At 25.5% G+C, this 23753-nt stretch overlaps 1 protein-coding gene and 1 pseudogene across 3 annotated transcripts in view; both read right to left on the bottom strand.

The window, feature by feature from the left end:
- The window catches only part of LOC110612731 (receptor-like kinase LIP2), a 67820-nt gene that overhangs the window by 28196 nt on the left and 15871 nt on the right, over positions 1-23753 (bottom strand). The window lies entirely within an intron of this gene.
- Positions 3759-7363, bottom strand: LOC110612734 (annotated as a pseudogene). The gene is made up of 9 exons (XR_002487499.2): positions 7266-7363; positions 6840-7179; positions 6667-6767; positions 6500-6570; positions 6253-6329; positions 6010-6136; positions 5011-5166; positions 4359-4431; positions 3759-4016 (listed from the first exon to the last, which is right to left on the bottom strand). The product of XR_002487499.2 is annotated as a proline-rich receptor-like protein kinase PERK1 (transcript).

A 23753-nucleotide genomic window follows, 5' to 3' on the forward strand; every position in this document is an offset into this window, starting at 1 on the left:
ATATATTGCCAACAAATATAATTAATTAATTAATTAATTAACTTGAACGTCAAGAATATTATCTAGTAACATATCAAGACTATCCAAATATTCAAAATGTCAAAAGTGATTTGACTTAACTTTTCAATACATTATTTGTTAGTATGATTAATATTCTTCACAAATGTTCCGATTTAACATTTAATATATAAAATATGTATGTAATATTAAATCATATTAAATCTCATCTATTAATCATTGACCGATTGAATGAAGTTTCAAATATCATTTGCTAAATCATATTAAATCTCATCTATTAGTCATTGACCGATTGAATGAAGTTTCAAATCTCATTTGCTAATTTCATTTCATTTGCATAATAATTTCATAATCAATGCTAGAGAAAATAAATGAGACATTCCCTAATTAACCTAGAGTGATGAATTCTATCTCAATCACATAAACATCTTCATACAGTTTCTAATATATTCAATTTATCTTTATTCGTTATTTATGAACCAAATAAAGTTTAAGATAAATCAAAACATAAAAGTTCTTATATAAGATTATTTATTGATTTCAAGTCAAATGATCACTTACACAACCATTATTTGAATAATCCACAAACACAGGTTATTTTTCATATGTATTTTTCAGGTGAGTCAGTTCAATGCACTTATTTATAAAATAAGTATCTCCATATTAGTCTTAAATATCTCACATATTAATTCTAGATATCTTACATATTTTAATTTATGAGATCAGTTGCTTCCTCTAAAAGGAAAAAAAACCCTTAATATATATCGGTCTCAACAAGTCTAATCATTGTCCAATTATAATAAGAATATCGATCAGAAACATTTGAAAACATTACTCAAATGCAATAAGAATCTCACAATTATGTTATGTTATAATTTTTTTTGCACATAACACAATTTCATAGACTTCATATTTACTCCAATTCCATTAAATTAACACTAAAGATAAATAACAATTTTTATAAAATATATTAAAATATTTAAAATATATAAAAAATAATATTCAATTACAACCAACATATTAGATGTAAGACATATTACTAATAATTAAATACGACAGAAAACTATTGAAGCATGAGCTATAGAAGAGGATTGGAGCTTTGGCTGATGATGTCAGCAATAGTCATATGAGATGAGAACGAAAGAGAGGGAAATGAGAAAGTTTTCTATGGTTGGGGATGAGGGAATCAAGAGAAAAGAAGAGAGAAAACGGCAACGTTTCTTACATTTTATGATGTATCTATGTTCTATTTGATTGTGGTGTTTTATAGTGGACGAGGGTATTTAAGACTTTTCAAATATAATTAACAAAACTCTTTAATAATTTTTAACATAAAAATGCTATAGTTGTATTTTAAAAATGTGAGAGACAATATTTTAAACGGAGCTAAGAATTATAAGGAGTACCGATTAATAATTTTTTTAAAAATTTAGGGACTCCATAATAATTTTCCTATTTTTAATATTAAAAATATTTGAATTAAACAAAATTTTATGTTTTTAAGAATAAAATAAATTAATATCAAATTATTATACTAAATTTTTGCACAAAAACTATACATCAAAACACTAAAAATTAAAATTTGAATTCTAAATCACTAGGGTATACGTCATAATAACATAATATTAAAAAAAAAATGATCATTAAAATTAAAAAATATAAAATTTAGAAATTAGAAAAATAACAAAAGTAAATATATATCAGGCAAACATAAATATACGTTTTAGTAAAACAATCTAAATTTTATATAGAGTTGAAATCACTGGTTTTCTTATAGTTGCATATAATTGAAACCTAAAAGAAATGAAAGAAAAAAAAATTATTATGTATAGAGGGATAGCAAAATTAATTATGTATAGAGGGATAGCAGATTTTTGGATGTTAGATGGTCCGTTTTCATTTTAAATGACTTAAAAATATCTTTCTTTAATACTGTATTTTTAAAAATTTATTATCTCAATAGCTCGTAAATGAATTTATATCACTAAATTTTAATGTAAGTCTGATCAGGTTGATATACTTTTAATATCATATTTTTTCACTTAATATAATTTATGTTAAGATTTTATTTAGTTTTAAATTTCTATTTACTCACATAAAAATAAGTACGTTATTTTTCTTACAGTGAAAAAAGTAATTTTAATCCTAAAAAATTAAGAGAAAAGATAATATATTAATTTTTTTAAAATTTAAAATTTTTTAATTAATTTACTTCCAATCAAATAAATTAGTTTAGATTGGATGTATTTAAAAATAGACTAGTCAAATTTATCATGTTAAGTATTTTCTAGTTTTTATCAATAAAATTTTTACTTATTATTAACAATAAATCTTATAACTATTTGAAAAAACACATACACAATATAAAAGAGTAAAAATAAATGGGGAGTCACTATGAGTTATGATGAGAAATTTACCATGACCATCTAAAAGAAGTACTTTACGTGCATCCTATAACCTTGAAAGGTCTAAGGTTCGACTCTCCCAACCCCCTATTTCCAAAAAAAAAATGAAAAAACAATAAGAAAAAAATAAAAAAATAAATTAATTACAAGGCAATATTTATTTATTGCTTCGTTATAAAAAAATAAAAATATATTAATGATATTTACTTATCACAAAATATCATTGATAAGTCATTATTATTTTTTTATATGTAAAATTTATTTTAACAATATTACTGACGATGATGTGAAATGAAATTAGTAATGCAATGAGTAAATATTAACAATTTGCATATCATTGTTAATTTATCATTAATTTTTAACGATGAAAATTTTTATCGATATAATTTTATTTTCTTTATAGTATTTTGATTAATATATATATAAAGTAGAGTATTCTAAAAATGGAATTATACAAATAAAATATAATTTTAGCCATCACACAATATATAAATTTTTGTTGATCCCAACAAGGAGGGGAGATCAAATCAAATTTCACAGGTTGTTGGGAGATAATAATTTGAAATCTTGCATCCTTAAATATTTCATCTGTTCATATGTTAGAATAAGGCTTAAGGGTTATCCGAAAGTCCACATATTTAAATCAAACCACTAACTTTTTTTTTTTTTCTACATTATTGTCGTTTCTATTAAGTTGGTAATTCCTCACACATGGGCTGTTAGGAATAGACAATAAATTGGCACATGATCCAAATTGGCGACAGAGACGCTACAGTAGTGGCGACATTGCTGATATTCTATTCATCTCTTGCGGTTCAGAATTAACAGTTCAATTTATTTTTCAAATTAAATGAGAATCGATTCAATTTAAAGTGATTCAAAATAATTTTAATTTATTAATAGTTTCAGTCTGCTTTTAATGTGATTTTAAATGATTTGCGATAATTTTAATTTATTAACTGATTTTAAAAATTATAATTTTGATTTTTATAATTTTAATTTTTAATTAAATTTAAATTATAAATAATTGATTTAATTTAAAATTTAAAAATTTAAAAATAAAAAACTCAAATAGAATATAAACAAAAAAATATAAATCTTAAATATATATTTTATTAAATATTAGTATTAAATTTTACGTAAAATTATAAAATATCAAAGAGACTTAATAATAAATATTTTTATTAAATTAAGTGATTAATTAATAATATTTTTATATTATAAAAATTAAATAATAAAATACTTAATAAATAAAATTAATTAAATAATTAATTAATAAAATTTTAAAATATAATAAACGTTGTTTAAACCAAAAGATAGTTAATTTTCCGTTGAAATATGGATTTTATTAAAATTCACACCGACAAGAGGCTTTTGGCTTTACTTGAGAAGGGTAGATTTGTGAAAAGACATGAATCCTGAAGAGCTGACCCAGCAAGGAAGACCGTTTCCGCTGTTGGGGACTTTCCGAAGCCATGAACGAAAATTAAAAACCAATGACGGACGGGGAGCTTCATCGTATTAGAATTTACTGTCCTGTCCTCGCTCACTCATACACGCTCCAGTGTCATTTCCTCGTGAGACTTCAATTACCTGTAATAAAAATTTCCATTTTAACACACATTGGACGATCGTTCAAGTTTTCTTTTTTATTTAATTATTCTATTAATATTTTCATTAGTCGATTGACTAAATAATTTATAATAATAAAATGTGAATGATATTTTAATAATTTTATTTAAAATATTGAAGATTAAATTTAAAAAAAATATTTATAATATTTAACAGAATTTATCAAGATATATAACAGAATAACTAAATAATTACATCTAGTAATTAACCTTTTTAATTAAATTTAAAAATTATATAAATAAAATAATAAATTTTTTAAAAATTTAAATACTTAATAGTAATTTTTATTAGTAAATATAATACCATTTAGATAGTTGTGGTCGTTCTCGTCCCATATATGTTTCAAAGGAACAACTGCTTCAAGAATTTGAATTATCTACATGATATAAAATAGTAAAAGAATTAAACATTAAGCATAAAAATTATTAAAAAAATCACACCATACTAAAATAGTACACATACATTAACCATCAAAATATATCATAAAATATTAAAGAAATATAATAAATTTAATGTAATTCGACCATAAAATTTATATTGATTGATAAAAAAAATAATTTTTTGACTATAAATGAAAAATAATGTTATAATCTCTCAAAGCTTTTAAAATTTTAATTTCAATATTTTTTTTTTAAAATCTCTTATAATATAGGTGAGAATCTTCGTTCTCAATATAAATTCTCATATTTTAATTTAATTTGAATCATATCATAAAATTTTTCAAATTGGATCACAATTTGATTTATAAGAAAATATGTATAAATTTTAAATTACATAATTAACATAAATAATAACCTCTTAATTTTTTTTATTAGTGAAATTTATTTATAAAAAAATTAAATGAAATTTTATAAAATTATATATAATTTTATTTTTTTTAAAAATAAATATTTTATATGTTTAAACAGAAAAATTTTTAAATTCAAATAAAAGAACATAATAAATAAGTTCTTACCTGTCCCATTGATGGACGAGATTTTAAAGGTTTATATAAGCAAGCCGCTGCACAGAAAATCATACGATTCATTTCCTCTTTATCATATTGTGACAGTTTGGAATCAACAAGGGCCTTATAATCGCCTTCTAAAGCTGGTCTAATTCGAGCCTTTGCCTGAATATTAATAAAATGAGTACTCATTATTTTATTTTATTTTATTAAATCATAATTATTTGAGCTTAATTCAACAAATAATTGAAAATTTATATTTGTAATTCTGAATTGCATACCACAAATTTCAAGATTGAAAGCAATTATATTCAAATTAAAATCAATTTGGGAAGTTTGATTTTTGTCCACCTGAAATGCTAAAACTATGCTAATGATTAAATTCCACCATGACAGAAAGTTCTTTTCTATTTAAATAGTAATTAATATTTGTAAATTTGGAGAAAAATTAATTTCCTCAAATTAATTTTGAAATTTAGATACAATTGGTCCCGATTTTAATGTTTGGGGTATGGGTATTTGGAAATATTTTTTAAATTTTTTAAATATTTTAAATGTTAAATTTTTAATATTAATTAAATTTTTTAAATGTTAAAAAATATAAAAATATATTTTACAGAAAACTATTTTTCATAAAATAACGGTAGCCTAAAAAATTGTAATTTCTAGATACAAATATGCTTTACCTATTAGAGTAAAATCCCCAAATCAAATTTGATTTTAAAGTTTTTAGAAAAGTTGTCTGTAATTTTTCAATAATTTTAAAGGTTGAAGATGAATTTTTGAAGGTGATTTCAAATGCTCGCTGCTAATGGTAGTAGCAAATTAGACATCTTATCCTCAAATTAGATAAATAATTTTATCAAGTCTAATATGCATTTTTAAAAATGGCATTTCTGGGCCATTATTGTTTACTTATAATTAATTGACTCTTTATTAAAAAATACTTAATTACTGAAAAGTAACTATTATCATATATATATTGCAACAAAATAAAAAGTATCTTACCCAATTAACAATGGTAGTGTCTCCAATCATAGGTTTTTTTCCTGTGATCAACTCTAAAAGCACAACACCAAAAGAATATACATCTGATTTATAAGAAACTTTTCCAGAACAATCAGGATCTACATATCTGCAAATAAAAAATTTTAGTCAAGAAATTCTTTACTTTTATCATTTCATTTTATTTTCTTATATAGTAATAATCTGTCATAAATGAAAAAAAATAAAACTGAAAAATAATCTCACACTTCAGTTCCCTTGATGGATTTGGAAATGTGAGTAACATTTTCTGGAAAAAATAAGGATAATCCAAAATCTGTAACCTGAGAAAAAAAAAATCCAAGTAGATCAATATTGTGCCATATATAAAAAGCAAAAATCAAAAAATGAATTAGTCTAAATACTATTCACTTAGTTTTCAACCCACCCATTCCCTTATATATCTTACTCTTTCAATCATATATACAGATTAATTCATTTGTATATATTTTACCTTCGGTTCAAAATTTTCATCAAGAACAATGTTGTCCGCCTTTATATCTCGATGTATAATCGTAGGTTTACCTAAATACATAATATGAAAACTGTTAAAAAATAAATAAATAAAAACTAAAATTCACTTAAAGGCCTAGCAAAATTCAGCAAGTATGGATGGCTCACAATCTTCATGTAGGTACTTCAATCCTTTTGCAAACCTATAGCAATTTTCATTCTGTTTGACCACTCCAACACTTCCTTTGACCACTCCAACACTTCCTTCCCTGTGATGCCATTACTATTTTGTAAGATCTTAATACATATCAGTTATGATTAAACAATGAAAAGAGACTCACCATGTAGATGAAATTTCAAGGACTTGTTGGAAAGAAACTCTAAAACCAGCAGTCTATTGTTTCCTTGAATGCAGTACCCTATCAGCTCAACAAGATTCCGGTGACGGACTCTGCTTATGACCCTAATCTCCTCCTCCATAGTTGCTTGAGTTTGTTCATCTGGTTGATTTTTAAGTTTCTTAACAGCATAGAGTTTACCATCTATAAATCCCTTATAGACTTGACCAAAACCACCCTCGCCAAGGATTACATTGTTGGAGAAATGTTCAGTTGCTATTGCTAGCTCCATATAAGTAAATTGCCTCGTGAGACGGCAACACTGGTGGCGGAGTTCCAGAACCTGAGAAAAATCACAGCACACCAACTTTTGAGATCAATGATTAATTCCTTGATGGACATATAATACAGCGTCGTTTAAAACAATACCACTAGCGTCAAAAGGGAGATCTTCACGTCTCAAGCTCTGGATGCAACCCATCATTCAAGTTGCAGAGCCGCTTAGGCTAACCCAGGAGTGCAGAAGGTTTCTTGTAAGAATTTATAAACAAAGAGCAATTAATTTGTGATGATATAAAATTCAGAAAATAGAATTTATATTTTGTGTATTAGTTTAGTCAAAGAAGATACCGTTTCTCTTTTATGGTTTTTTTCATCTGCTAATGATATTTAATTATTTTTTAATTATAATGCTATTTATTTTTATTATTTAAATTCATACAAACCAATAAGACAGAGCATTTCTCCATATCAAACGGCTATTTAATTATTTTTAACATCGAAATTTAGTTTTAGAATAAAAATTTATCATTAAATTATAAAACAGCAGAAAAATATATCAAATTTGATTTTTTAAGTTAAAAAATGTTCCTAACTATAATTAAAAGATTAAATAAAATTATTATTTATTAAAACCTAAAAATATGAATTCCGCTTTATTCAATTTATTTACCTTTGAACATATTTAATTTTTTAATAATAATTTTAAAATATTTTTAAATTAAAAAATAAATTTATATTTTTAACTTTTATTTTATAGTTTCTTTTTTTTTCCTCTCTCTAGATCTTGTTTAAGTTTATTCTATGAAATGCATTTTTACTTAAATTCATTTCTTTTATAAAGAATAAATATACTAACTTTTAAAGCTAATATATTAACTTTTTTATAATAATGTTGTAAAATCCAAAATTTTAATTTTTGAATTAATTGAGAAATTCTAAATCCTCACCTTATATTAATAAAGTAATTAGCAATTTATCCTATTATTTATTTACTAATGACCAAAGAATAAAAAAGTATATATTGATTTGAAAATATTTAAAGTTTAAATAAATAAAAAGGGAGTTAGATGGAGGAGCCGCTGATAATTTTTAAATTCTAAAAAATAACGCTTTCTTTACGGATGATAATTTAAATTTTATTGATCTGAATATAAAAATATGTGATTTTCTAAACGTTTGTAGAAAGAAATAGAATATCATTAAATTTTAAAAATTTTTCGTTTACTAGAGATATTTGGTGAAAATTATTTTTAATGATTAATAATATTAATTTTAAGAAAATTTATAATAATTTATTTAAAATATTTTTGAGAGAGTCATTTTTTATATTATTAATATTAATTAACAAAAAAATTAATAAAAATATATTTAATAAAAATTAATATTATTTTAAAATTTCAAAATAATAAATAATTTAAAGAAAATTAAAACAAGAGTTATCGTTGAGGGTCTTCTTCCACGTGAGTGTTTTTTTTTTTTTCATGAGTCTTCGTCAACAATTATTTAATGCTTAAGGATTTCGATATTTGTAATATTTCGTCTTGTTCAATAACGTCAATATTTCAGAACACAATAATTGAAGCCAAATTATTGACTTGTAGAAAATTGGCAGCGACTACTGTCTTATTATTGGAATATATGTTACAATTACTTGATATTCAATGCGTGTTTCTCACGCGTTCTCCATATCGGTTATTTTTTTAAAATAAAATTATATATTGTATTAATAAAATTTTATTAAATAAAAAGAAATATCATTTTACATATAGAGACGATCAAATCTAATAAATTCTCTATCCAATATATGAGCAGTTAGAATGACATAATGCTAAACTCGTCTAACAGAAATATCAGTTCTAAAATTCAATAAAAATTTACAATCATTCAAAATCAAATCCAGTTCAAAAATATCTAAATATAGAGACCGAAAAATTTGAATCACCTGCAAACAATCCATAAAAATTCAATCATTAAAAGATAAAAATTCCGTCGCAAAGAGCAAACAGTGACGGAGAGCTAAAACTTTAACAATTATCGGCATATCATTACCTTTCAAGAAACCAGAAACATCACGTTGAAATATACCCTCAGAGTTTTTCACAATAAAACATAGCCAATAAAATCTTGAGTTTGAAACAAAGTCCCATCAACTTAACAAAGCCAACTGAAATTGTCCAAACTTGAAGATGACGCACGAATTTGGAGAGGAATGACTTCAGGATCACGAGCAGGGTTGGAGGAATAAAACAAGTTCTTGTTCAGATATAAAGTAGCAGTGGTATTTCCATGAAAAGTACCAGCACGTTGAGCAGCTTCCCAATCCGAGATATGATGCATGACGTCTTCCACAAGGTAAGCTGTTGAATTTTGCACCTAGTTCCATAATAATGAGTTCCTTGCTGACCATAATCTCCATGTACAGACCATTACAAAGATTTTTCGAACCTTATCTTGGGACTTCAAAATCTACAGTAAAAAATTAAAAAAATTATAATTAGGCTGCAAATCTCTCACTCCCCCTAACCTCCAAATTTCCTTAGACACAGGACAATGCAACAAAATATGATTGACACTTTCATCTTCATGGCACCAAGGACATCTAGCATCCACATCCACACCCTTTTGCCTTAAATTATACTTTGTAGGCAATATATTTCTACAAGGTCTCCAATATAAATCCTTCACTTTTGGAGGGACCGAAACATTCCACAAACTAGTCTACAATTCACCCCCCCACATTAAAAGATGATCTTCCTAGCAAGTTCATAAACACAAACTATGTGGACTTCACCGTATACACATTTCATTTATCAAAGTGCCACAAGAAGAAATCTTCATTATTGGTAATACTAATAGGAATACTAATAATAGCCCTGATATCTCTTGAAGAAAAAAGCTCTATTATAAGAGCAATGTTCCAAACCCTCCCATTACCTTCAAAAAGATCACAAACACACACATGTGATTCAATAAAATCGAGGCCATCATCGGCAAAAAAGGTATCCTCCTTAGGAATCTAGAAAGCTGAAGCCACTAAAATCTTCTCTCCATTACCCACCCTCCACCTTTTACCCCTTCGAATAAACTCCCTTGAAGCCATCACACTTTTCCAAATAAAACTAGCACCATTACTTACATTGGCGGAAAATAAATCACCATTTGGGAAGTATTTTGCTTTAAACACTCTATAACAAAGTGTATTAGGATTTGTTAAGAACCTCCACAGTTATTTGCTAAGTAAAAACAAATTAAAACTCCTAAAGTCCTGAAACCCCATACCCCCCTCCTTCTTTCTACTACACATCTTCTCCCACGCTAACCAATTAATACCCCTCCGCCCTTCACTTTTACCCCCCCACCAAAAGCCATTGACCATTCTATGCAATTCATTCAAAATAGTAATGAGAATCAAAAAAATATTCATGCAATATGCAGGTATAGCCTGCCATATAGATTTTATGAGAACCTTCCTGCTTGCTCTAGATAGGAATCTGTTGCTCCATGAATTAATCCTCTTCCACATTCTTTCTTTCAGAAAACCAAAAATTACTTTTTTGTTCCTCCCAATAAGAGAAGATAACCCCATATAGGCACTATGACTCAATAGTGAATGAACATCTAGGATATTACTGATATTAGACCTTATAGAGGATACCACATTGGGACTGAAGAAAATGCCAGATTTAGTGAAGTTCACCACTTATCCAGAAGCAGCCGCATAGGTATTGAGAATAGATTTAATATTATCTGCTTCCTCCAGTTTAGCATTAAAAAATAGCAGAAAATTATCTGCAAAAAATAAATGTGAGATCTTTGGGCATCTAGCACCTGCCCTACAGCCCTGCAACCAGCTCCTAGATTCAGCATCTTTAAGTAGTAACGATAAGTCTTCTGCACTGATGAGTTGCAAAACTCACAATTTTTTTCCCATTTAATTCCATGATTTTACTATAATTTTGATATAAATATTTAATTTTAATTTGAATTTATTTTGGACAGGTTTGTGAGTAGAAGTTGAGAAAAGGAATGAAAAAAGGCTGAATTAAAGGATTTGTATACTAAGAAGCTACAACCTTAACCAAGCCTGTAGCCCAAGGCGATGGGGAGATAAAATAGATTTTGCCACGTAAGCAAAGATAAGATCAGCTTCAAAGTTGAATCAAATTCAATCAGATTAGGGTAGAGATAAGATAGAGTAGATTTTATTTTAAACTATCCTTTTGTGGCTATATAAAGACTCCTAATATTAAACCCAGAAATCATATTCTACCTCTCATTCTCATTTCCTCTCTTGCTATCCCCCACTCTCTTCTCCATTTTTTTCTTCTTCTTCTTTTGCTTAGTTTATATAATTTTATTATGGCTATGAGTAGGTAAACAATTATTTTTCAGTTGAAAGTTAATTAAATTGACGTTTGTTCAAGTTGTGAGGTTATACACTTTAATTCTCTTCATCTTATTTCTATTTTCTATTAATTTCTGAATTCGAGAAACACCACCTCCATTGTTGTTTTCTTGAGAATTCAAGGGGTCCATTGAATCTCTTGAGAAGACAATATATTGCTAATTAATCTAATTAAATCTGTAGTTGTTTAATTGGATTAATAACAAGTAGCAATTAATATATTAGTTTATATTAAGAAATTAGTAGATTTGATTTAAATAAAATGCATGTTTTTATTGATCAAGTTTGGATTCTTTTATCTTAATGTAGTTGACTAATTAAATTTACACGCGTGTTGGGGTTGTTAGTTAATTAGGAATTAATTTAAGCGCGAAGTGGATTAATTTATTCATAAGGAAGAATTGGTGGGATTCGTGTATTTGACCACTATAACTAAACAATAGATAATAATATGAAATTTTTTTTTTCTAACCAATGATCAACTGCAAAATATCTCAATTTGATTACCTTCAGCTGAAAGTTTTAATTAATTAATTATTTTTTCAATTTTAATTGTATTATTTATTATTTTTCTTTTAAATTTATTTTTTTGGTTTGTCCAAGGCAAAATCACTTTCATCAAAAAACTCTCTTCTTCTCACTTTTTGTATTAAACTATTATTTTATTTTAAATTGATCATCTAAATTAAACAGGATTAAGGTCTCTGTGGGATCGATACTCACTTACCCTATCTATAAGTTCTTATCAATCAATAAAAAGGAAATAAATTTTAAATTGACAGATTCAACACCCATCAAATTTTACACACCAAATAGAGATACAGAGAAATAGAATCCCTGTTGAAGACCTCTATCAGGCACAATAGGACCAATCCAATCACCATTAAAATTGATATTGTAAGAGACTCCCGAAAAGCACAAAGTCAACCACTTAATCTATTGAGTAAAAAAACCAAATCGTTCCGACATGTCTTTTAGAAACTTTCACTCTACCATATCATAAGTCTTAAAAATATTAATTTTAAGTACATAATTATCATCATTTCAGCTCTTATTAATTTTTACATTGTGGATTATTTTAAACGCAACTATAACATTATCGATAATCAATCGATGAGGAATAAAAACAGAATGATTCTCAAAAATAATAATAAAAAAATCCTTTTAAATATGTTCGTCAAAACTTTATTCACAATCTTATATAACACCATTATAGAAGGTTTATACACAATTAAATCAGCCTATTATGTGAGTTTGGGAGTGTTGAATGGAGAACCTACAAAGCTGTGATATTTGATAAAAATTATCCTTAATGATTAATAATATTAATTTTAAAAATATTTATAATAATTTGTTTAAAATATTTTTTAGATAGTCAATTTTTTATATTATTAATATTAAATAACATAAATATATATATATAAAATAAAAATCAATATTATTTTAAAATTTTCAAAATAATAAATGATTTTAAAAAAAATTAAAACAAGAGTCTTCGTTGAGGGTCTTCCTTCACGTGAGTTTTTCTTTTTTTTCTTTAACAGAGACCTGCGGAAAATAATTATTCGACGAGTCTTCGTCAACTTGTATTTAACAATTTGAAAAAAGAAAAAAAAAACTCAATTATTACTATATTTTCGTTGGGTGTCTTCATTGATTTGTAGAAAATTATTCCACGAGTCTTCGTCAACGTATTGATTGAGGCCAAAGCAAGTTGGCAGCGACTACTATATTATTATTTGAATGTATGTACAATTACTCGATATTCAATGCGTGTTTCTCACGCGTTCTCTCTCTCCGTTATTTTTAAAAGGAAAATTATTGAGGGGCAGAGTTTTTAATAAATTCATCAGTCAGTCGATTCTTGTAATTTTTAATTTTAATTAAAATATTTTTATTATAGGTAATTATTATATTTGGTCATTTATTATATTAACTGTTCATCACAAAAATTTTCTGACAGCCAATTAAGAGAGACAAAATTTTGATATTCAAAATACCCCTATTTTATTATAAGTTGCTAAAGCAAAATAAATTCTGCTTTGGCCATTTCAATCTTTGTAATTAAGTAAAATTGAAAAACTCATTCACATCCAAGCAAATTAAAAAAAAAAAAAAAAAACTTTAAAATAGAAAGAAAACTAGTTCTTCCTTCACAAATTGTTATAGTAAAATGGAATCATGCTAAAATAGAAATCTTCAATCAGTAACAAACACAAGAATGTAGACATATTAATTCAATTTCTTTAGACCTACAGCTTATCCTTTCTACAAAAACTAATATTCTAAAACTTTAACAATATTGCATGCCCCAAAGATTTAAGAATTTTTCTTTTTCCATTCCAGCATTCTCAAAATAATCGAACCAAGCGTCACAATATTAAGAGGAAAGAACAAAAAGAAAATACAAAATATTGAAAAACCTAATTTCAACACTCACCCAAATCCCAAATATAATATCAAATATTTTTCATATTTTAACCAAATCCACATAATACTGAATGTATCTAAGATTTCAACCAAACTCATATTCATAAGAGATTTTATAAGACAAATGCATAGAAACGAGAGATTACATATTAAACAAATTCAGATTCATCAGAAGCAAAAAAAACTATTGAAATCAAATGTTGCACCCAAATGAAGACTTATTTGTTGATGAAGATCTCAAAAGCAAACTACTCAAATGATTCATTCATCAAACTCAGATTCATTATTCCTAACTTTATTAAAATCCAGATGAGAACTTGTTTGTTGATGGAGATCTCGAGAAGCCAAAATCTTTGTAGATTCAAGCTGATCCAGTACAATTGAGAACAATCAGCTAGTGGGTATTGTTGTTGGGTTTTAATCGGATTGAACGTGGTAAAAGAAATAGAAAAATAAATTTTTTTACACCAACATGAAATCACATTTAAATGAAAAAAAGCAATAATAATGAAGAGAAAATAATTTTTTTTTTTACGGCAAAAAACAAGAGATGGTGTGTCTTGGTTAAATTATAAATCATCCAAGTGTCTGATCTCCGTACATAATCCTTAGAAGAGTTTGAGAAGAAGAAGGTTTTGAGTGCTACCTCTATGTTTTTCCTACAAAGAGACTCTCTAAAAATAAAAGTAGTTTCACTTAGAGTCTTATAAGAGATTCTTTTATACTAAATCTCTAGAATTTCAATAGCACGATATTATTTATTTATTTAACTAATTTAAATAAATAAATTACAATAATAGTCTAGAACTTTAATAAACATGCTATATAAATTTTAGACAATTTTAATTAAGTCCCTGTTTAATTAATTAAATCAAAATCAAAATTCTTTGAAATTATAATTTTATTCCAATATCAATTTATATGCAATCAAGTCCTACTTATGTGTGTGACCCATTAGCTTCTAAATATGTTGGAAATAAATATAATTAACTAATTAATTAATTTGAAGGTCAAGAATATTGTCTAGTAACATGTTAAGATTACCCAAATATTCAGAATATGAAAAGTGGTTTGACTTAATTTTTTAGTGAATAATTTATTAATATAATTAATATCCTTTCATCACAAATATTCATATTTAACATTTAAAAGATGGAATATGTCTACAACGTTAAATCATATTAAATATCATATATCAGCTATTGACCGATTGAATGAAATTTTAAAACTCATTTGCTAATTTCATTCCACTTTGCGCAAAGATTTTATGATCAATGTTGATATAGAATAAATGGAATATTTCCTAATTTAATTTAGAGTGATGAATCTTATTTCAATTACCTAAACACCTTTATACAATTTCTAATACATATAATTCATTCTCATTCATTACTCATGAACTAAATAACGTGTAAAATGAATCAAAACATAAAAGTTTTTATATAAAATTATTTATTAATTTTAAGTCAAATGATTATCTATATAACCATCACTTGAGTAATTCATTGACACAAATTATTTTTCATATGAATTTCTCATATGAGTCAATTCAATGCACTTATTTATAAAATAAACTTCTATATATTAATTCTAAATATCTCACATATATCAACTTATGAGATCAGTTGTTTTCTTTAAAAAAATATATAATATATACTAGTCTCAACAGTTCTAATTATTATTCAATCACGATAAGAATATCAACCAGAATATTTAGAGTCATTATTTAAATGAAATAGAAATTTCACAATTATAACTACATTATAATTTTCTCTATATAATAATTTTGTGGACTTTATTTTTATTCGAAATTCGATTAAATTAATATTAAAAATAAATAATAATTTTTATAAAATATATTTAAATACTTAAAATGTATAAAAAATATCTACCTACACTCAAAGAGGGCCGTAAAATATATTACTAACAATCGGATACGGGGGAAAAATATTGAACATGAGCTATAGAAGATGATTGGAGCTTTAGCTGATGTCAGTAATAATCACATGAGATGAGGAGATGAGAACTAAAGAGAGAGGAATGAGAGAGTTTTTTATAGTGGACGAAAGTATTTAAATTTTTTCACATACAACTAACAAAATTCTTTAATAAATTTTAATACGAGAATGCTATAATTGTATTTTAAAAAGGTGAATGACATTTTAATGAAAGTTAAGAATTATAAGGATTGATTAGTAAATATTTTAAAAATTTAGGGACTCTATAATAATTTTATTATTTTTAAAACTAAAAATATTTGAAGTAAATAAAATTTTAATCAACTAAATTTTAACTAATTATTTTTTATAAACAATTCATAAGAATTATTTGTTCAAAACTAAGATGTGCATGGAAATTGAAACCAGATTAAATAAATTTTAAAATGAAAATAAATATATTTTCATTTTAAAAAATTAAATAAAATCAAATAAAACCAAATCAAAATATTTGATTTAATTAATTTAGTATTTTAAAATCTACCCAAATTTCTAAATATAATATCAAATATTTTTTTATATTTCAATTAAATTCACACAACACTGAATATACCTAAGATTTCAATCACGCCGATATTCATAAGAGATTTATCAAGACAAATGCATGGGAAGAAGAGATTACAGATTAAACAAATCTAGATTCATTAGAAACAAAAAAGAAAACCATTGAAATCAAATCTGTTACACCCAAATGGAGACTTTTTTGTTGATAAAGACCTCAAAAGCAAACTACTCAAATGATTCATTCATCAAACCAATTCATTATTCCTAACTTCATTAAAACCCAAATAAAAACTTGTTTGTTGATGGTGATCTTGAGAAGCCAAAATCTTTGTATTATCTAAGGAGAACAATCAACTCGTGGGTATTAGATATCTTCAATGAAATAACTCTCTTGATTTGTTTTCTAAGAGGATTAGAGATTCCCGGAAGAGGTTATACCGTTAAATCTAAACTGAAATATGTGAAATCGCACATTTTTTAATGAGAAGATCTGATTTTATTTTTTTTTCCGCGTCAGGTGTGCTTCTGCCGTTATTCGAAGGTTTATCCAAAGATTTGGACAAGTTTTTTATCAAGTTTGTTCAGCTACCGCACATAATCAGATTCTTTTCTTATTGATTTTGACTTATATTTGCTATTCTTTACTTTTCTGTAAATATATGACAAAAAACGCAAAATTAATAGAAAATCATTTAGATTGGTGATAGAGAAGAAATAGAATATATGCTAAATTGGTGCTCTATTGTGGGATGCACATAAAATCGCATGCATTAATACTATAAATCTATATAGACCCGATCAAGATAAAAATTATTTGGTGTTTTCCTCACACTAGTAGGTGTTTCATTCAACTAAACTTTGGTATCACATCTACAATAATAGTGAAGCAAGCGAAATCAGAAAACAACATAATGGAGAAGAAAAACTCAGAATTTTTACAATTTTATTGAACCAAGCATCAACCTAATATAAGATTGCGTTGGACAGGATAAATAAATAAATAAATAAAAACAACTTCAGATTATTCAACAGAACACATTGATCATGTACTATAAGTCTAAAATAAGTTTCTAAACTTTTATCAAAATTCAAAAACGAAGCTCACTTTAACTTCGTTATCAAATAAAATTTTTAAATTTCCATCTTGCTATTGTTCTCGTTCCACATATTTGTCGCCGAAATACTTCCTTCAAGAGTTTGAATGATATGTATGACAGAGCACACGGTAAAATAATTATATGTTAACTATATAAATAATAATTTTTTATATTTTAAATATTTTGACATACTAAATTATAAATAATAAATTACATATATAAATATAAAATTTTTACCTGATTCATAGATGGACGAGAGTTAAAAGGTTTATCAATATATTTCTAGACTCCAAGTTGATCCAGTGCAATAGAGAATAATCAGCTGGTGGTATTGGATTGAACGTAGTAGAAAAAATAGAAAAATAAAATTTTTTATTAATATAAATCACATTTAAACGAAAAAAAATAGTAATAATGAAAAGAAAATAAATCGTGCATCTCAGTAAAATTATAAACCATCCAAGTGTTTGGCCTCCACACAAAACCCTTAAGATAAATGAGGTTTTGAGTGCTAACTCTGTGTTTCTCTTGCAAAAAAAGCTTTCCAAAAGTAAAAGTAGTTTCACTTAGAGTCTTATAAGAGATCATTTTATACCAAATCTCTAGAATTTCAATATCACAATATTATTTATTTATTTAATTAATTTAAATAAATAAATTACAATAATAATACAAAATTTTACTAAACATGCTATATAAATTTTAGACAATTTGCTTTCAAAAAAATTTTTTTAAATAATTTTAATTAAGTTTCTACTTAATTAATTATATCAAAATTATAATTCTTTCAAATTATAATTTTATCTCAATATCAATTTATATACAATCAAGTCTTACTTGCAATTCTCTGTATATAACCCAATAGATTCTAAATATATTGATAATAAATATAATTAACTAATTAATTAATTTAAAGGTCAAAACATTGTCTAACAACATATCAAAATTACCCAAATATTCAGAATATCAAAAGTGGTTTGACTTAATTTTTCAATGAATAACTTATTAATATAATTAATATCTCTTTATCACAAATGTTTCTATTTAACATTTAATATTAAATATTATCTATTAGCTATTAACCGATTGAATGAAATTTCAAAACTCATTTGTTAATTCGTTCTACTTTGCGCAAGAATTTCATAATTAATGTTAGCAGAGAATAAATATGACATTCTCTAATTTAATTTGGGGTGATAAATTTTATTTCAATCACATAAACACCTTTATACAATTTCTAATATATATAGTTCATCCACATTCGTTACTCATGAATCAAGTAACGTATAAGATGAATTAAAATATAAAAGTTCCTATATAAGATTATTTATCGATTTAAAGTCAAATGATTATCTACACAATTATCACTTGAGTAATCCATAAATATATGTTATTTTGTTAGTATATTTACCCTAGACTATTATCTCGAACCTTTTTGTATGTCATTTTGGTTATTAATAAAAAGAGATTTTATTATCATTATTATTTGTCTGCATGTTACATAATAATTATTAACATCCTGATTACTTATTATTATATTGATAATAATAAAATATAACTAGTATGATTATTGATTGATAATCATGAGATGATTATGTATATGTTGATACAATTCAATAATCATAGATACTTGTTAGAGAACAAAGTATTGGATGGACCCGCAGTGAGATCACTACATGGGTTATTGTCATGAGTGAATCTCAAAGTAGTTATGTCTTAATCCTTTGACTTGAGATTGTCATAGTTTCTAACATAAAGACTGTTATGTTTTGACATAACCAAACATTGTCTTTAATCGAACAATCATAAAGGTTATGATTGAGCATAATAGAAATTATGTAGAGGATATTGAACAATCAAGATAGAATTTGTCCCTCTCTTTGAGAGAGATATCTTCTGGACCCCTCGATAAGTGAGACTGAGAAATGCATGGTCGTGCTCAAATGAATTGATAGTGTAATCAATATCATTTGATTTTATCAGTCTACTTAGAGATCGAGAAATCATAAGTTTGAACATTTTAAGTTTGACATTGACCATGATTTATTTTCAAACTTGATATCGTGTGACAAAGAGATTAATACATGTTCTATTTATTAGGTTTCATCGGACTATAGATCCTCATATTAGTTTGATAGTCATAATGTCTTACTAGAGGCCACTTATGATTTATGAGCCTTGTGGAACTGGGCCTATTGCCAATTAATATGAACCTATTGGGTCACATATAAAAGAACATTATTGATGTGCTATGTCATATCAATGGGCTAAAAGCCCATTAGTATACTTAATAATAATAAAGATGTTATTATTATTAATATTTATTATTTATTATTATAAGATAATAATATTTAAAAGGATCTGCGGTTTATCTGTAATTGTTATAGATAAAGACTCTATCACATAAGATATTTGAGTATATGCGAGATTGTGATAGTTGGTTATGAACACAACTCTATCACATAAGATATTTGATTATCTGCGAGATTGTAATAGTGGAGAATAAACACAACTCTTTTATGAAAAGAATTGTGGGAAAACAAAAACATTTAAAACATATAAAACTTCTGCTGTGAATATGGGGGTTAACATTTTAAAAAAAATCGTTTAGAGCTGCAGATTGAAAATCACATAGCTTATCCATCTTTGAGAGAGCTAGCACTCTAGAAGAATAAAAGACGTTTGTATGGATACTATAGCGAATGTTCGTTGAAAAAGCAGCACCATCAGTCCGCTATAGTATCTTCTTGTCGAATCTAACAGGTTAGTCTCTAATCATTCCTTTCGAATTAAACGAAGCACTTGGATCCTGGTAGGAAAATAGAAATTTTTTATTTCAGCTGCGTGTTTTGGGCTGCAGTAATCTATTGATTTCCTAACATATTTTTCATATGAATTTTTCAGACAAGTCAATTCAGTACACTTATTTATAAAATAAACATTTATATATTAGTTTTAAATATCTCATATATCTTAACTCATGAGATCAGTTGTTTACTATAAAAAAAAAAGTACTAATCTCAACAGCTCTAATCATTGTCCATTCATAATAAGAATATCGATCAGGAACATTTGGAGATATTATTTAAATGCAATAGGAATTTCACAATCATAACTACATTATAATTTCCTCTACACGTGAATTTTATTTTTATTTGAAATTTAATTAAATTAATATTAAACATAAATAATAATCTTTATAAAATGTATTTAAATATTTAAAATATATGAAAAATAATATCAAATTATGATTAATAGATTTACAGTAGATCATATTATTGGATACAATGGAAAACTATTAAAGCATGAGTTATAGAAGATGATTGGAGCTTTAGCTTATGTCAGCAATAATCATATGAGATGAGGATATGATAACGAAAGAGAGAGAGGAATGAGAGAGTTTTCTATGGTTGGGGATGAGGGAATCGAGATAAAAGAAAATAGAAAATGCAATAATTTTTTACTTTTTATGATTAATGTATTTATGTTCCTTTTAGTTGGGGTATTTTACAGTGGATGAAGGTATTTAAGATTTTTTACAGGTAACTAACAAAATTTTTTAATAATTTATTCTCATTGATATAGTTGTATTTTAAAAAGTGAATGACATTTTAATCGAAATTAAGAATTATAAGGATGGATTAATAAATATTTTAAAAATTCAGAAACCCTATAATAATTTCGTTATTTTTAAAATTAAAAATATTTGAAGTAAACAAAATTTTAATCAACTAAATTTTAACTAATTATTTTTTATAAACAATTCATAAGAATTATTTGTTCAAAATTAAGATGTGCATGGAAATTGAAACCAGATTAAATAAATTTTAAAATGATAATAAATATATTTTCATTTTAAAAAATTAAATTAAATCAAATAAAACCAAATCAAAATATTTGATTTAATTAATTTAGTTATCCCATGATTTTTCTTTCTCCAATTAGATATTGTACTATTCATCTATATTGAATATTTTTATTATTTAATCTATATAATTTTAATAATATATACTATTAAAATTCTGATGTAGATAAAATGGATTGTAATATTTACAGCCGGATTATGAATAGATTCTATTACAAATAAAATATTTGAGAATTTAATTTTAAAATCTACCCAAATTTTAAATATAATATCAAATATTTTTGTATATTTCAATATTTAAATTCACACAACACTGAATGTACCTAAGATTTCAATCAAACCGATATTCCTAAGAGATTTATCAAGACAAATGCATGGGAAGAAGAGATTACAGATTAAACAAATCTAGGTTCATTAGAAACAAAAAAGAAAATCATTGAAATCAAATATGTTACACCCAAATGGAGACTTATTTGTTGATGAAGACCTCAAAAGCAAACTACTCAAATGATTTATTCATCAAACCTAAATTCATTATTCCTAACTTCGTTAAAACCCAAATAAAAACTTGTTTGTTGATGGTGATCTTGAGAAGCCAAAATCTTTGTAATAATTAACTAGCGGGTATTGGATATTTTCAATGAAATAATTCTCTTAATTTATTTTTTAAGAGGGGTAGAAATTTATGGGAGAGGTTATGTCGCTAAATTAGACTGAAACGCGTGAGATCACACATTCTTTAATGAGAATATCTTATTTTATTTCTTTTTCCGCATCAGGTATGCTTACTGTTATTCGAAGGTTTATCTAGAGATTTGGATCAATTTCTTTTCTTATTGATTTGAACTCATCTTTGTTATTCTTTACTTTTCTGTAGAAATATAATAAAAGACGCAGAATTAGTAAAAAATCATTTAGATTGGTGATAGAGAAAAAAACAAAATATATGCTAAATTTGTATTCTATTATGAGCCACACATAAAATCGCATGCATTAACACTATAGATGTATATAGACCCAATTAAGATAAAAATTATATGGTGTTTCCTCACACTAACTTGTTGGTGTTTCATTCAACTAAGCTTTGGTACCATGTCTACAACAATAGTGAAACAAGCGAAATCAGAAAAGAACGTAATGGAGAAGAAAAACTTAGAATTTTTACAATTTTATTGAACCAAGCGTCAACCTAATATAAGATTGCATTAGACAGGAAATAAATAAATAAAAACAACTTCAGATTATTCAACAGAACGCATTGATCATTGATCATGTACTATAAGTCTAAAATAAGCTTCTAAACTTTTATCAAAATTTTTTTTAAAAAAAAGCTCACTTTAACCTTGTTATCAAATAAAAATTTTAAGTTTCTCTCGGTATATTGTTGCTATCATTCTCATTCCATATATTTATCACCGGAATAATTCCTTCAAGAGTTTGAATTATCTGTATGACAAAACACACGGTAAAATAATTATATGTTAACTATATAAATAATAATCTTTTATATTTTAAATATTTTAACATACTAAATTATAAATAATAAATTACATATATAAATATAAAATTTTTACCTGATTCATTGATGGACGAGAATTAAAAGGTTTATATAAACAAGCCGCAGCACAACCAATCATTCGGTTCATTTCCTCTCTATTATATTCTGTCAATTTCAAATCAACAAGTGCCGTATGATTTCCGGCCAATGCTTGTCTAATTGGATCCCTTGCCTGGATATCGACCAAATGAGTATCCATTATTTTTAAATCAAACTTAATTCTTAATCATTCTTGAATAGAAAACTCAATATTTCTTTTAATTGAAAATTATATCTAAATAATGTTATTTTTTGAATTGTGTATCACAAACGTTGATATCCAAAATCAAGACCTCAAACTATATATATACAAAAGACTTGTTGTAATTGTTTTCATCCCTCTTCTTCCCCTTTTACTTTTCTTTGCTCCATTTCTCAAGAGATTAAAAAAGTGTGTAAAGGAAGTGAGTGAGAGAGATAAGAAAAAACAAAGTCATTTTATGAAGGAAGAGACTAAAAGTGTGTAAAAGGAAAGTGGTGAAGAAAGAGATTAAGAAATAATGAGGGTAAAAAATAAGTCATTTTATGATCGAAAAATAAGTTATTATAAATAAAAAAGACTTTTAATTTAACGAAATTAAATTTAGAGATTTTTATATTATAGGTTAAAATTTAATTACCAGACTATTACAATATTGTAAATTCATGATTGACAATACCATGAAAAGAGTTTATTAGTGGAAATGATCTTCCTGAGGGAAAGATTTGTGCGTTGCATGTGTTTACTTATAGTTAGTTGA

This window comes from Manihot esculenta, chromosome 4 (genome assembly GCF_001659605.2).
Source record: "Manihot esculenta cultivar AM560-2 chromosome 4, M.esculenta_v8, whole genome shotgun sequence".
NCBI lineage: Eukaryota > Viridiplantae > Streptophyta > Magnoliopsida > Malpighiales > Euphorbiaceae > Manihot > Manihot esculenta.